The sequence below is a fragment of the Hyalella azteca genome, unplaced genomic scaffold, assembly GCF_000764305.2.
Source record: "Hyalella azteca isolate HAZT.00-mixed unplaced genomic scaffold, Hazt_2.0.2 contig10602, whole genome shotgun sequence".
Classification (NCBI taxonomy): Eukaryota; Metazoa; Arthropoda; class Malacostraca; order Amphipoda; family Hyalellidae; genus Hyalella; species Hyalella azteca.
The window spans coordinates 202,713-217,001 of NW_025940635.1; the positions used below are offsets into that span (position 1 = coordinate 202,713).

At 37.6% G+C, this 14,289-nt stretch overlaps 1 protein-coding gene across 1 annotated transcript in view; it reads right to left on the minus strand.

Moving 5' to 3' along the window:
* The window catches only part of LOC108679625 (innexin inx2), a 189,603-nt gene that overhangs the window by 119,801 nt on the left and 55,513 nt on the right, over positions 1-14,289 (minus strand). The gene's annotated exons all lie outside the window — the stretch shown is intronic.

Consider the following 14,289-nt stretch of genomic DNA (forward strand, 5'->3'; position numbering starts at 1 on the left):
TAATGTACTAGACGAATGAGTCACAAAAGAGGTGATTTCTTCAAGTGCGAGGGAATCTAACGTCAACTAGACGGGAAAAAATTGCTATCATAACAGATCCGCAGCAACGAGCAAAAGCCTAAGCAGTGCCCGACAGCCGTGGGCAGTTTCAGTCGAACAGTTAGGATGAGTTGCATCGGATCGCTGCGGACCGAAGTCCCCCTGCAGAGATTAATCTACTCAATCTACTGGAGGACAGTCGAGAGCCACCACAGATAGAACACAATTCGGTGGCAAACGAAGGTGTGCGGCGGAGTGAGAGGAAACCGTAGCTAGGATACACTTTTATGGATTAAGTGGGCACTGGTCATTGGGTATTGAAGTGACCACTTTTCACTGAGTCTAGGAGGCTGTTACTCCATTTAAACTGGCGCTATGGTGCGACACAAGAAGGAAGAGCATTGCTTTTCTCCTCGGGAAATATTTGTTTCACGCAAGTATAGGTAAGAAAATTTGGAATTTTTAGTGAAAACCGTTTCTCTGTCTTTTATACAGAAATATTTTACTCGGGAGAAACAAATGGTAAATTGTGCTGCATTTCTTACGACAAACTTCTGCTTATGCAATACATAGGCGGGAGGGAAGAAATTTGCATGTCAATGTCTCTTGCTTGTGAGTGCAAAGTTGAGCGAGTTGTGCTTTTGCCCTCAAATAGTTTTTCTCGTATTCAGCCAGGATATATAATAAAATATATACAAATGTATACATTTTACAGCCAAAAATATGAAATGTTTTACAAATATATTTCGAACTAACATTATTGAGCAAATCGATTGTTGAAAACATTAGCCAGCTACCGGATTTAATAAACTTTCTTTGAATCCCCAATTGTGGCCCAGCCATCATACCGAACCTAACTAGGTAAGTTAGGTTGTTAGGTTCGCTTCATCATCTGGCAAGACGAAGCGAACAACCTTAGTAAACGAACCAGATCTCCGTTACTCAGGCTTAACACCGGTAAATTGCTAGCACGAAAATTACAATAGTGTTCAAGTTAGGCATCTTCAGAGATATGCTTTAGTAGCTGGCACGTTGTAGTAAAGTAAGTAAACGATTGGATATAAAATCAGCATCGCGTGGCCGGGCCACAAATTGAAAATTTTACGTTTTGATGCAATTTTATGTCGAGGCCAAAATGGAAATGTTACCTACCTACGTGAGATCTAGGAAATATAGGAGTTCAGTTCAGGATCTATAGCCGAACCGCAGCATGATCTCCAAGGCAGTTAGAGTTTGGCAATGTGGTTGTGTAATAATTCATAGATATAAAATCGGCAAAAACCTAAATAATGTTGGTTGTGATAACAGGTAGAGGGTCTCAGCCGAGCAGATGTTTTTAAAGCTGCTGGCACAACATAGGTGGAATCAACGAATTTAAGTCTGTAATTTAGGTGCAGTCAATGTGTAAGGGTCGTTGGAGTGTAAATGCTAATTGTCTAATACACTTCAATTTTAGGTCAATGACTTGTATCTATATTTGTACACATAACGTGTCATCTTGAAACCCTAAAATCCAGATACGAATTTAATCAATGTCTCGAAGGTCATTCCAACTTGATATTAAATCAAACTTTCCTCCATCGAATTTTGCTGCTTTTAAGCTAATTAATATAAATCAGATTGCTCATATTTCCTCATACTCCAGGCAAACACTGTTCTATCTCAATACAAATTTATCTGATGAATAATAAGAGTTATACCTACACATATTTTACTCACTGCAACACGTTGAATACAAATTTTTTTTGCAAAATGGTTCCGACGCACATTTTGACGAGAATATCGACTTCCTCATGCATGGTGTCACATTCTCCTGCTACGTCGCGCGAGCGCCGCTACTTTCTCCATCGATTATTGACTCAAAATTCCGGCCAACTCACTGGAATATCCACGAGGTCTTCGAGAAAACCTGCGGTCGCAGTTTCATCTCCCCAGATTCACCAAAAAGATTTTATAGCTACAAAATGTTCGGAAAGATTGACGGACGCTCCGAGATCTGAGTTAGCTGAGACAATTTTTTTGTGTCCCAGTCCCAGAATTTTTGGCAGTTCAGTTTTTGTGACATGGAAGTAAGCTCAAAGAAAACATTAACTCCAAACAAAATTTCTTGCCAGCTGTACGTACATAATAAAATTTACGCAGCGATGTAAATTTTGGTTTACTTTACTTATGATTTTCTACTGTTCATTCTAACTCGGATATATCGGTCTTAACATATAAAATATATCTAATTGCGAACGAGGGATTAACACTGCTATTTAGATGCCTTTTTAGCGCATTTTCTCATTTATGGAAAAAAGGCGCTATTGTGCTCGTCATGTCCGTCCGTGAATTTTTACGTCCGTCCGTCCGTGACTCCACGGACGGACGGGCGAGAAAATACGCTCTCTAGCTGTCACTCACTGCAGTGAGTATCGATCTAATTTTTTTTAAATTCCCTATTCAAGAATCATTCATAATTGCTTAAACCTCTGTAACTTATTTTACAGGAAGCGGTTTACAAAAATGAGGTGGAACTACAATGATCTATATTTTTAAAACAGCTTATAGCTTCAAGATTGGCAGCCATGAGTCTGTCTCTCACTCTCCCTATTGATCATCGATGTAAAGACTAGGAGGGCTTTAAAACCACGCGCTGGGCTTGTCTCATCTAAGTCTTGACATGTCACATCTGCAGCCCTCCCACGCTGATTAAGTTAGCAGAAGCAGGAGTTATTAGAAAATTTAAAACCATCAGACGGACAAGATAATTCCAAGGCTTACCCTGGCAACGTATTACCAATAGAAATTTCCGAACTTATTCGGCATTTTTAGTATGACTATAATATATTTTAATCAGGGTTTTCACGAAAAAATTTTTATGCTAGTGCTCAGCTTCAATTGCGTCGAATTCAATCTTTATAGTTTATTCATATTTATACAACGTTATAACTGTATTCAGAATAGAGCTGTAACATGAAACTGACAAGCAAAAAAGCAGCGCATTGCATGTCGAGGGAAATAGGGTCTTGTTTACACGGCATGTGAGAATTTTTTTTACATTAGCGGGTGCACCGGGAAAATAATTCCAGCTAGGTTCGGTGTCCGAACAGCGTCGATGCTGCCAGCTGTAATTACTAATAATCACCTAATTAATTTCTAATCACGTACGTTATTAACCTGTTTGAAGACTTCCTACACGGTGATAATTTTAGGTGATCGACAGAAGTTCTATTTTTGATTTAAATCGATTCCCAAAATAATGTAAAATTGCTCGCTGCAAATGAATATAAACTTCTGTAGTATCTAGGCGCGATAATTGCGACCGGCTGAGTGGAAATCCTGTTGATCACTGCAAAAGAATCCTCTCGCCGAGGCAATCCGGGCAACATGAGCAGGATGTTTCAATTGGATGGCGTATTTCGATTGATTGCCTGTTTTCACTTTGATTAGAAACACCATCGGGCATCGGTGCACTCAGGACAGGTCTAATTAGCCAGCGATTGCTCTCGGCTCGGCTTGTCTATTAAAATTAGGTGAGTATGTTGCAGGATTGGAGATTGATGCTAATGTGATGGGAAAAGTAAACACCTTCATAACTTCATAAGACATATGAAAGTGTTTCTACCAACAATAATTTTGCAGTTTTCTCCACTTCAATATCGTCCGTCGATCAATACTGAGCAATGTGCACGTATAAACTTTCAGTATTGCTAGGCAATATTTCAGTGACGTTAACGATGGATTTGGATGAATGCAAGATCTTGAAGCCACGGATCAGTGATATTGGTGACATGATACGAAAGCAAATTCGGATACCGGCTATAAATGTGCTAGAAATTCCACGCTCGGGCCAAAAAAAAAACATTATTCACGAAAGTTCTTGTAGACATTTCTTGTTTCTACAATGCTACGGTGCATTATTAGAAATAAGAAAGCTGTTCCTGAACACCAAGTACTCACGGCATTAACCACATATGTCTCCCTTCTAGCTGTCCTCCACTTGCGATACTCACCTGTAAAGTAAACAGACTCAATAAGTGGGGAGAAAAAATGCGAAGCAAAACATAAGCAATTATGAAATGAAAGCTGCGACACCATTACATATTGCAATGACGCACAACTAATTCAGGAGAGGGGAGCTCGAGCGGAAGTTTGATTTAAGGCACTGATTGAAGTTCCCACATGGCTTCTTTTCTGTTTGTTTTATTGTGAAGTATGTAAAGAATAAAGCCACATGAGGAATTCATTGGTTATCATCAACATGGAATGGAATTATAGTATTTTCATGGGGGTTATCATAGAAAATACTTTATAGTGAATGAAGTCGGTATACGAGTTAATTTGTTCACTTATTAAAATAAATTTTATTATCAAAATAATTTGCTCGTCAGTGTAATAAATAATGACTGCACACCACAGCTTCACGTTTAATTAGCTAAGAGAAGCATTGTCTAAACACATCATCTACGCAATCAATAAAATTTTATTTATAATTTATTCATGAAAAGAAGAATGATGCTAAAATACGCTAAACACGCAAGGTGAAGACTTAAAAACCTTTAAATGTACGAACTTGTAAATATTTTACAACATTTATTATATCCAGAGGAAAATTGTAAATCATGCATTCTACAAATATTTAATGGAAAAATTTAGAAAGGAAATTCACATTATCTTAAGATATTAGCAATCCACATAAAATGCAACGATGCCTCAACTTCTCTACTGATCCACAATAGAATTCCTGCATATATCGGGCACGGCAATGTAATACAAGAGACCGAACATGGCCTCGCGGGTCTCATTTAATCTAACCACAAATTCGTCCAACTTAAAGACTGCTAACCTAATGAACTGCACGCTCAACAACAAACTGATATTAGGCATTCTTTTTCTGCCGCGGAAAGGCGCAGGCTCTTAAATTCAACGCGAATTTAAGGAAGCCTCCGGCGGATGCGACATCAGTGAAATGCGAGTGTTTAGAGAAAATTTTTCGGGTAAAATAAGATGTAAATTTAAATTAAATTGTGTAAAATTAGAAATAGCAGAATGAGATCCCACGGCTCGATCATGTGAAAATTATAAGCTTCAAATACGGCCAGAACAGAATTCCTAAATCCAAGTATAAGAATAAATATAAATTTTTGTCTAACCTTATATGACGAGCTTATAAATATTTCGGAAAGTATTAGAAATTGAGCAAAGAATGTGTCAAATAAATTCATCTAATTTAAAAAATTGAAATAAGGTGGTGATTCAATGAAAATATGACGAATTAAATCATTTTCAGCTGCTAAGAAATTATTTACTTTTTTTGCTTCTAAATTCCCGTCTAAATATTATTCTGGTTCGAGGTACCTAATTATTTAAATTCTTGCATCAGATATTACCATAATTTGAAACAAATCGTTATTATTATTGCGAAAAAGTTGATTTCACAATTGAGTGGCAAAAGTCTTCAAATCTTGCACTGATTCAACGTTTATGCGCGCCTACGTTTATCTTGCTTTCTAGGCACCAAAATATTACCTGAAGAAAAATTACAGTCTCCCAAGACAAGACTCGAAAAAACACGACTCTGCATCCCAAGAGCATGAAAATGCTAAACAAATAACCCAAAGCTTGCTTTGTGCCTTATCTTCCACGGCAAAAACCAACACGAACGTCGCTTGTCACAACCACACAAGCTGTTTGACTTCATCTTCTTTTCTCCCAACCAACGAAGGGATTGAATTCATTTGTGTCTGCACCACCAGCGTTGCGAGAATCGAATTCTCAGCTCGACAAATCTGCAGACGCAGATTTTTTTGTGTTCCTGACAGTTTTGCGAAACCTGAACAGGACTTATAATCAGGATACTCTAATAATTTAGCGGCCAAATTTCTAAATAAATGGATTGATTTATGAAAATGAAAAACTTGAGCCAATAAATTTTTATCTTCAAGGACTTGCTTATATTTAATGAATAATGAACAATGTGCCTGAAAAAGTTGCACTTTCACCGCCTTAAACTGCAATTTTACAAAGCTTATGTCAGTCCTATAAATACAATGAATAATTTACAAATGCTCCTCCAAAGCTTAGTTTTGGGCCACAAGGACCGTCACAGCGGCAAGCCACTCATACTAGATCATGTTAGCCGCAAGCTCGTTATGGGGGCTTATAGATCAGCCTGCTCTCCCACTGTCGTTTGCTCGGCCTGCCACAGTGAAGACCGTAGTGCATAGGGAAGACGACCGAGCTGGGGGTACCTTATCTTGTCCTGTTTAGGAACATTATAGAATCATGTGCAGATGGGCGTGAACATATATACAGAATTGTTATAGGATCATGCAATGACTTCAGTGAATAGTGCCCTTATTTAAGTATCGGAAGATAAAATCGCCGAACACTTAAATCGCTCTTCCGAGCCCCTAACGACCGTAATTAGGTTGCATCACACATTGGGATTCACGTGGCCGTCCCACAAACGCACGTAGGTCATAAGTACTGCAGGATGAGCATAGGTGTAAATTTAACAATATTCTCATGCAAATTTAACAATTTTATTAGGCTATTCCGTGCATCGTTTGGACGAACTGTCCATGAACACATAACTTAATGATAATCAATTCAGATGCACCAGGGGAGATATAACGCACTTCAATTCCATGAATAGAAAAAGGTTATGCTTCCACAAACTGAAATATTATGAAACAGGAATGCAACGGAAAATTTCATCTGTAGGCGGGAAATGAAAAAATATTTTCTTTATTCTTTATTCTTCTTTATTCTTTATTCACACAGGAGCATACAAAAAAATTTCATAACAAGAAAATGACAAAAATTTGGAGAAAAAAAAATACAAAATGCTTCCATGCGAATGCCCATATAAGCTAAAAAGCTTCACAGGCGACATTAGCGATATTATACAATCAGGGAGGAGGTCTCTCCGTGTCGTCACTCCAGGAGCAATGTGCTAACCTAAACTTGGACTCTTTTCGAGCAGCAGCTACAGCAAGAGAGAGACAGGCCGACCTTCAGCTCTTTAGGACATGGAACTCTCTTCGCTCCGCAATTCGCTAGATTCCCTCGTGCCCAGCGGCTTCGGCACTATAATTAAGGTATACTGCTAAAATAGTAATCTGCTGAGCTGCTTCAGCAAATCTCTTACGGCTTAACTCAAGCAGAAACCTAACAATTCAGTAAGAGCTTTGGTCCCACAAGTATAGAGGGACAATTATATTTATCAATCTTTTTATCAAACCTTACTAAAAACAGTAAAACGTGGTAAAGGGAAAGCGTAAATTCGAATTCGAATTTCGTAAATATTTATACGGTCACAGTAACTTTTTATTTTGTAACTAATAAAATTCCAGTGGTCGAGTTCGTAAAATGTATCCTAGGTATTACGCACTGCAATTAATGCAGAGGTCAAATGTTTCTTTACGACTGCAGCAAAGATCTGGCGATAAAGTTTATAGTGAGCATCGTGTGGTTGGGCAGGACATCTGTGGGTTGTATGGAACTCAAGTGCACCCTTGTCCAGCAGGCAGCAAAACGTTTATTGCGTCGTGTTAGATACAACAGGGAGCAATGCTCTCTGAAGTTCTTATCAACAAGAAGCCCTGGTTAGCACTGCTAAACTTTGGTAAAAGCAGACGCAATTAAACGATGCTTTAATAAACCTAACAGGCAGCGAGGTTCGCATGTTCTTCTTCAAAGAACATTATATAAATTTCAAATTTCGTTCTAACGCAAATATTCCCTTATATTCATTAATATTTTTACTCGTAACAACATTGGCTGGTCCTGTCCTTTTCATAATTTGCAGCAAAGAATAACTTCTCCAGCGTCTACAAAATGTTTATAATACAAGTTTCAGTCCATTTATAGATTATTTTACGTTCAACGATATTTTGCTGACAACATCATCTATAGGATGTAATCGAAATCAAGATCTCTCTGTCACTAACCTAACGCCGTACTTAAATTCGTAATATTTCATTTAAAATCATGTTTTTTCAAAAATCTTATGCGAAATTTTGGCCTTGAGCCTAAATGCTCGAGCACTCGACGCATGCGCGCTGAGGAGCATCCAGACGTTGCTGTGACTCGTGCTGCAATGTAGAGAAATGGAGCAGCTTTGAAGATGAGTCCTTGTGGACACTTGGCACTGCACGACTCGCCTCATGAGTGCCCCAGCCTTTTGAGACTTGCTTGCACTTTTTGAAGATACGCTTTACTGCCGCTCGTATGGCAGCTTTCCATTAGGCTCCTTTGTGTATGCACAAGTGCCGTTATATTCATTTTACCCGGAGGGCGCTTGGGTCTCCACTGACCCATGCAAACCCGAGGATTTTACCGAAAGCGGTTTCTTAAAAATATTTGTTAGGCAGCAATGCAGTTTGCACTGGTTTTGAACACTATTTAAAAATAATACTTATTATTAAACTAATTCAAACAGATTTGTGGGAAGTACTAGAAATTATCTAACACTTTCCTAAATTTTATTAGACGGTTGAGCTATCCAAGATGCGTAAGGATTGCTTCTTCAGAAAATTTTATTATGCATTTCTGGTATTGCTTGCTTATATGTTGAGATCGAATTTCTAAGTTTTCAAATCGAATTGAACCCTCAACATATATAGCAGCCTAAAAAATTAAACCATTCTTCATTTGAATACTTGGATTTTTCGAATTTTTGTCTCTTCTCTAGCGAACTCGAGGGTCGAGTTATCAATTAAGAGGGTAACTTACGACCCTTATCTCCCTGAGTGTGCAACGCGAGGCTCGAGGAGCTTTAAATCTGCGACACTCTAAGAGTAGAGACTCGTTGCATACAGGGCTCAGATATCCCGTTCTTTTACAGAAACAAATGACACCGAAAATATAAGAAGAAAACTACAGTGCAAAATTATGTATCACCCCGATACTGCTGCGTCGGAATTGTCTGCTTCAGAACATTGATCATGCTATAAAAAATTAAACTTAGGACGAGATCTTGACAACTACTCTCCTTGGCAGTGCTACCATCATCGGCTTTCAGATTACAGTTTGAAAAATACAGATTACAGTTTGAAACGTATGCTTACAGTCATCGAAGAAGTAGTGCAATAAGAAGTGTGTTTTTCCCTGTTTCAGATATGTCCAATTTTTCAATATAATTTAAAGCTTTTTGGTCGAACAATAAAAAATTCTAGTTTTAAATGTTAGACTTATTAAACAATATTTTCCTACTTATCTACGTTATTTTGTCTGCTTCCGTGAACTATGCTAATTTTTAAAGCTTAAATAAAGTGACCTCCAAACCGGACCAAAGAAACCGATGTTTGTTTTCATTCCATTTGCCGGATAAGATCAGAGCAAGCCAGCTAATTTAAATTCAACGGTTAAACAAACAAGGCATTTTGGAATGGAAGTGAAAGGAAACGTAGGGGAAAATTCTGTCACGGAAGTGGTAAATTTATACGACATCCATGTTTCAACAGTTTAGAATGATGGTTTAATTATTTTCCCATCCGAGCGAACAAAATTGATAGTGGAAAAAGCAGCAACTAAATCACAGTATTTCGTTGAAACTAAAATTGCTGATGAGCTCAAGAGATAAAAAGACAGGCCGTAAAAATCCAGGCCTTAAATTTGTCCAATGCGGAATCATATATAAAATTGCACTCTTAAAAGCAGAACTAAAATTTAGAAGAAATTTCATTTAACTTTCTAACAAATTTTTATGAGGAACATGAGTCAGGAAGCTAAAATGACTTCAAAAATATACAGAGCTTAGAAATTCCACAGCAGTTAAACTTTGCAACACGTGCAGCAGCTCGAGGTTGATGATCCATTATAAATGCAGCATAATAAATACATACGAAGATTGTAATTTCATGCTGGCAGGTTACGGGTTGTAGTCAAAACTCATTCAAGACCAAAATTATAATTTTAAGTTTGCTACTTTGAATCTCTGCAGAAAAATGATCGTAAATAATGGGAAAATCACATGCAGGATTCCGTTTTGTGACGTAGCTTCGTTCCTGTCCCTGACGTAGTAAACAATTTTTTAAGTAATTATTTGAGATATGATGAAGAAATGAATTATTCCCTCATAATATTCTCTTAAATTATCTATTTAGATAAATGCTGTTAATTTGTGTGAAATTCTACTTAGTTAATATCAATCCATCAATTAAATTAGCAAGCGCAACTTGCTTTTTCACGTATTTGAAAATATTACCTGCACTCAAATCACTTTACCTTTCCAGAAATATATTATAAAAACTTATATACTACCTTAAAAGTCTTCGTCTATCATTAAAATTTATACTTCAAATTCAATCTCCTACATGTTCTTCCAGTAAAAAATACCTCCGCTATCTCCGTGGCCAAGCATTTCGTTTACACTGCGAATGTATTTAATTTTATTTGATTTTAAAGCTTCTCGTATGCAGTTAACACACATCCCAGCCTGAGTCCAACTGGGCTTTTGGACACTTCACTTTAATTTCACTCCACCTCGCTCTTCCTTTTCTCTGCTTCTGAATTCAAACTCCGGAAGGCTTCTCTGTTTCTCCTCTCTCTCTGAGCCCACGAGACTCCATCAGCTTTAGAGCAAAATAAAGCAAAGGAATTTAGGATTTGCCAGCGTAACGTGTCTCTCAAAACATCGGGTTTACGTCTGTTGCCTGTCGGGTTAGTCTTGCTCGCTGTTCTCATCACTCCTATGTCATCACGTGTCTTTTGCATGTAAGCACAGATGATTTCAAATCCCTTCCTGGATTTACAATTAAAACTGGATTATAAATCAAATAAATTTATTGAAGCCTATTAGCTGTTAAAAAATTAATAATTATTATAAATTTTGTTCAAAATCATCTTCATATAAATTTCATTTAAAAAATAGTCATAAAAATTTAGAATAACAAACATAGCTTCTCAAATTAGGCTTTAAACAAAATAATCTTCTCGTATAACGTTGTTTGAGTGTAAATAATTTGTTCTGGGGCCATACTTTTAAAATTCGCTAAGTGAACGTAAGTACTTACGATCTATTTTCTTGTCTATGATTGGTGGATTTGGCTTGAAAGGCCGTCAATGATTGGCTGATGAACTTACGATCTCTTAACTTTTTTTGAAAGTATAGGCCCTGCCTTCTAAGCCTGGCGGCCAGCGGTTCAGTGTGATAAGCATCCGCGAGCTCTGACGCGAACTGTTCGAGAAAAGTTAGCAACTTTTGCGGCTGTGTAAGATTAGGAGCAGTCGTCAGGTTTTTATAGCGTCTTATCATTCTCATATCCCGCGAAGATGCTCTCAACATAATCCTTTTTGCATGTTTCCTCTCAAGAATGGGACACACCGAGTGCGAAGAAAGCTTTACTTGGAACGTGTCAAGCACCACTCAAGTGTCGCTAGCGTTCTACAGTGTCGCTGTAATCGAACAAGTTCTCTCGTATGCGATACAAACTTTTCATTTGACACCAGTCTAATTGTTAAGCAGGAAGCATGCCACTCTAATAAGATCGGGCAGAAGTTGGTCATATCAGCTAGTGAATCGTACAGGGCACTTTGATCTCCTTCCCAGTGTAAATTTACAGACGCGGCAGCTTCTGATTTGGATTACCAGAAGCTGGGGCGACTCTAAATTTTGTTAGGGTTGCTCTCGTCACGACGCAGCGTCTCGTCTAACGTCGTGTTGACGTCATCGCTGAGCGCAAAGAGCGAACGCAATTCGCTGAAGTCCGCGAGACTGCAATATTTCCTTTAATTTGCGTTGTCAGCGAGACTGAAAAAAAATATCTAAGTGGTGATTATGAATTTTCATAATATGGGCAGATTATTTGAGACTTTGCGTTTTATCGAAGAGATTTCGTTCGTTTTCATGTAGCAAGTGAGTTAGATCATCATATTAGATGAGAAATATTATGAAATATTCTATAAATGAGCCAAAACGAACGGATAGATCTATTGCGACTGTTATTTTAATTAGTTAATTAGTGCTACTAAGTAGCATACCGACAATATTACGCTTATGATGATGTTAGTGGATTGATAACACGGAGAATACATGCTATTAATTAAACCTTCAAATTCAACACAAATTGAAATTTGGGAGCGAATGTTTACTGTAAGTCAAATAATATATTTAGATCAATTAATAATAATTAAAAGCGAATAATTAATTGCGAAGAAAATTCTGGTAGTTCGAAATAATTATTTATTATTATTACCACCAAATATAGTTCATATTAAAGTCAACTTATGGAATTAACACTCATAGATTTCCAACTTCATTTATAACCTTATTGTGGAGACTATTATCTGAAAATATTTGCGATTTAAAGAAAAAAAAAACACCGAAAGTGACGAAACGGTAGTTGTTTCTTTAATGAAATTCATGTTATGTATGCGGACGGTATCACGCTGTAGGTAAAGTGGTATGAAATTGGACCACGTGCACATAGCAATCAAAGAAAATTCTGGCTTGTCGCAATTAAATCTCATTTTTCATCACTTCAACACTGCCTATCCGCAATATTCCTGGCCTTCTTTTCCTCTCAGCCGAGAATTTTGCGTGCAAAAAAGTGTTACAGTTTTGCATTCAAACCGCGGCTGAGAATTTGAAGCCCGGTATTGGGCCATGCAATCTCTCGCCGTTGCATTAGTGAATTTCTGTGGAAAGTTGAAGAGAGAAAAATGAGCGAGTCATTTTTGGAGCATTGCTAACACTGCCACATGCTCCCGCTAGGTTTGCAGGCCGCGTACCGCGGTCGGGCGGGTCGTCGGTCCTCGGAAAATTTAATTGCCGTGCAGAGTCAGACTGCAGAGTCCATACTGAACATCATATTGGATCTGGTCACTGCACCAGACTTCGACTGTCATCTCACGTTCGACGGTTAATAGATCGCGTGCGACGAGGCATACTGCACTCCAATCGTTCAATCGCTACTGCAAGCGGCGTTGTTAGTGATGTTAAACTTACATCGCTTCCACATCGCTTACAGAAGCAATGTATTTTTCTTATAAATATTTTTAGCCAATTCTATGGCTTTTTCAAAATTATTTTAATTCTTAAATTGTGAAGCACAGAATAATCAGCAAACAACTTGTAACTATGATCGTATCTTAAACTAAACGAATAATGAAATTGAAGGTTAGGTCAAGAGTGCTTGAATCGCTGAAAATTGATCAATTCTTCTTCATTTTAAAGAACGTAGTTCATCAACTCGTTCTAATTAAGTTCACAAATAGATCACACTGGTGCTATCTTCCGGCATTCCTTTTAGCAACAATCGAACTTAACCGCCGAGAACATTTGTTAGAGGGATGTCAAAGAGAAGCATATCGCAAAGTATTTCTTGTTCCACGGCTCCGTCTAACACGTGGCTGTAGAACTCTTGAGCTCAGAAACCGGACGAGGAGATGAAGCGTTGACGATCGAATGAAACTATCGGAATGTTCTTTTTACGGGCAGCATTTTTAGACGTTCTGTCGATATCGGGAAACCGGAAAAGAGTGCATATTTTTTCTATAGAGAGTAACTTGCATTTTCTTCCCCCAAAATCTACATAGTTCCCATTCAGAAGACCTTGAAGATTTAAGTGCACCGTTCCCGAGCATGATGGCCTCACTGCCAAAGGAAAGAAATTCCGTAAAGCCGTGGCTTCTGGAATCCATTGAAGACGTCCAAATTTACACAAATAATTTGTATGAGCTGGCGGCGGAGATCCGAAAAGCTTGGCATCGTTCGTTCTTGTGACAATTTTGAATACGTTAAAATATTTCTACGTTTCATTATTAAAATTCACGGTTTCGTGGTAAAAAATGTATAGATAATTTATATATGAAAAATTTCAAGGCTCATGTATGATTTAATTTCCCAGAAAAACTGTTTAATTTCACAGTACGTCCCCTGTTGGGAGAATAATATCGAATGGCCAAGGGAGCTGTCATAAGATTTAAAAAAAACTATTTAAAAACGTAGGCATAGCATTATATATCTTCAATTAATATGTTTCAAATCTTAGTTGAAATCCTTGAAAATATTGTTCGTTATTTTAATTTTGATTAGAGTTCCTAGAAATGACTTAATTAAGTAAGAAGACTACGAGGCATATCCAGTGAAAATAATGAGAAAGAATACTGAATTAATTCGGACGTGAGCCACGAATGTTGCATTGGCATTTTGATTCATAACCTCAGCCTGGCTAACTCAGAAGCTTTTTTATTTGAGCTAGAAAAAATAAACAAGAGGAAAGAATTTTCCAATTACGGGGTAAGAAAATTCTAGTCAAG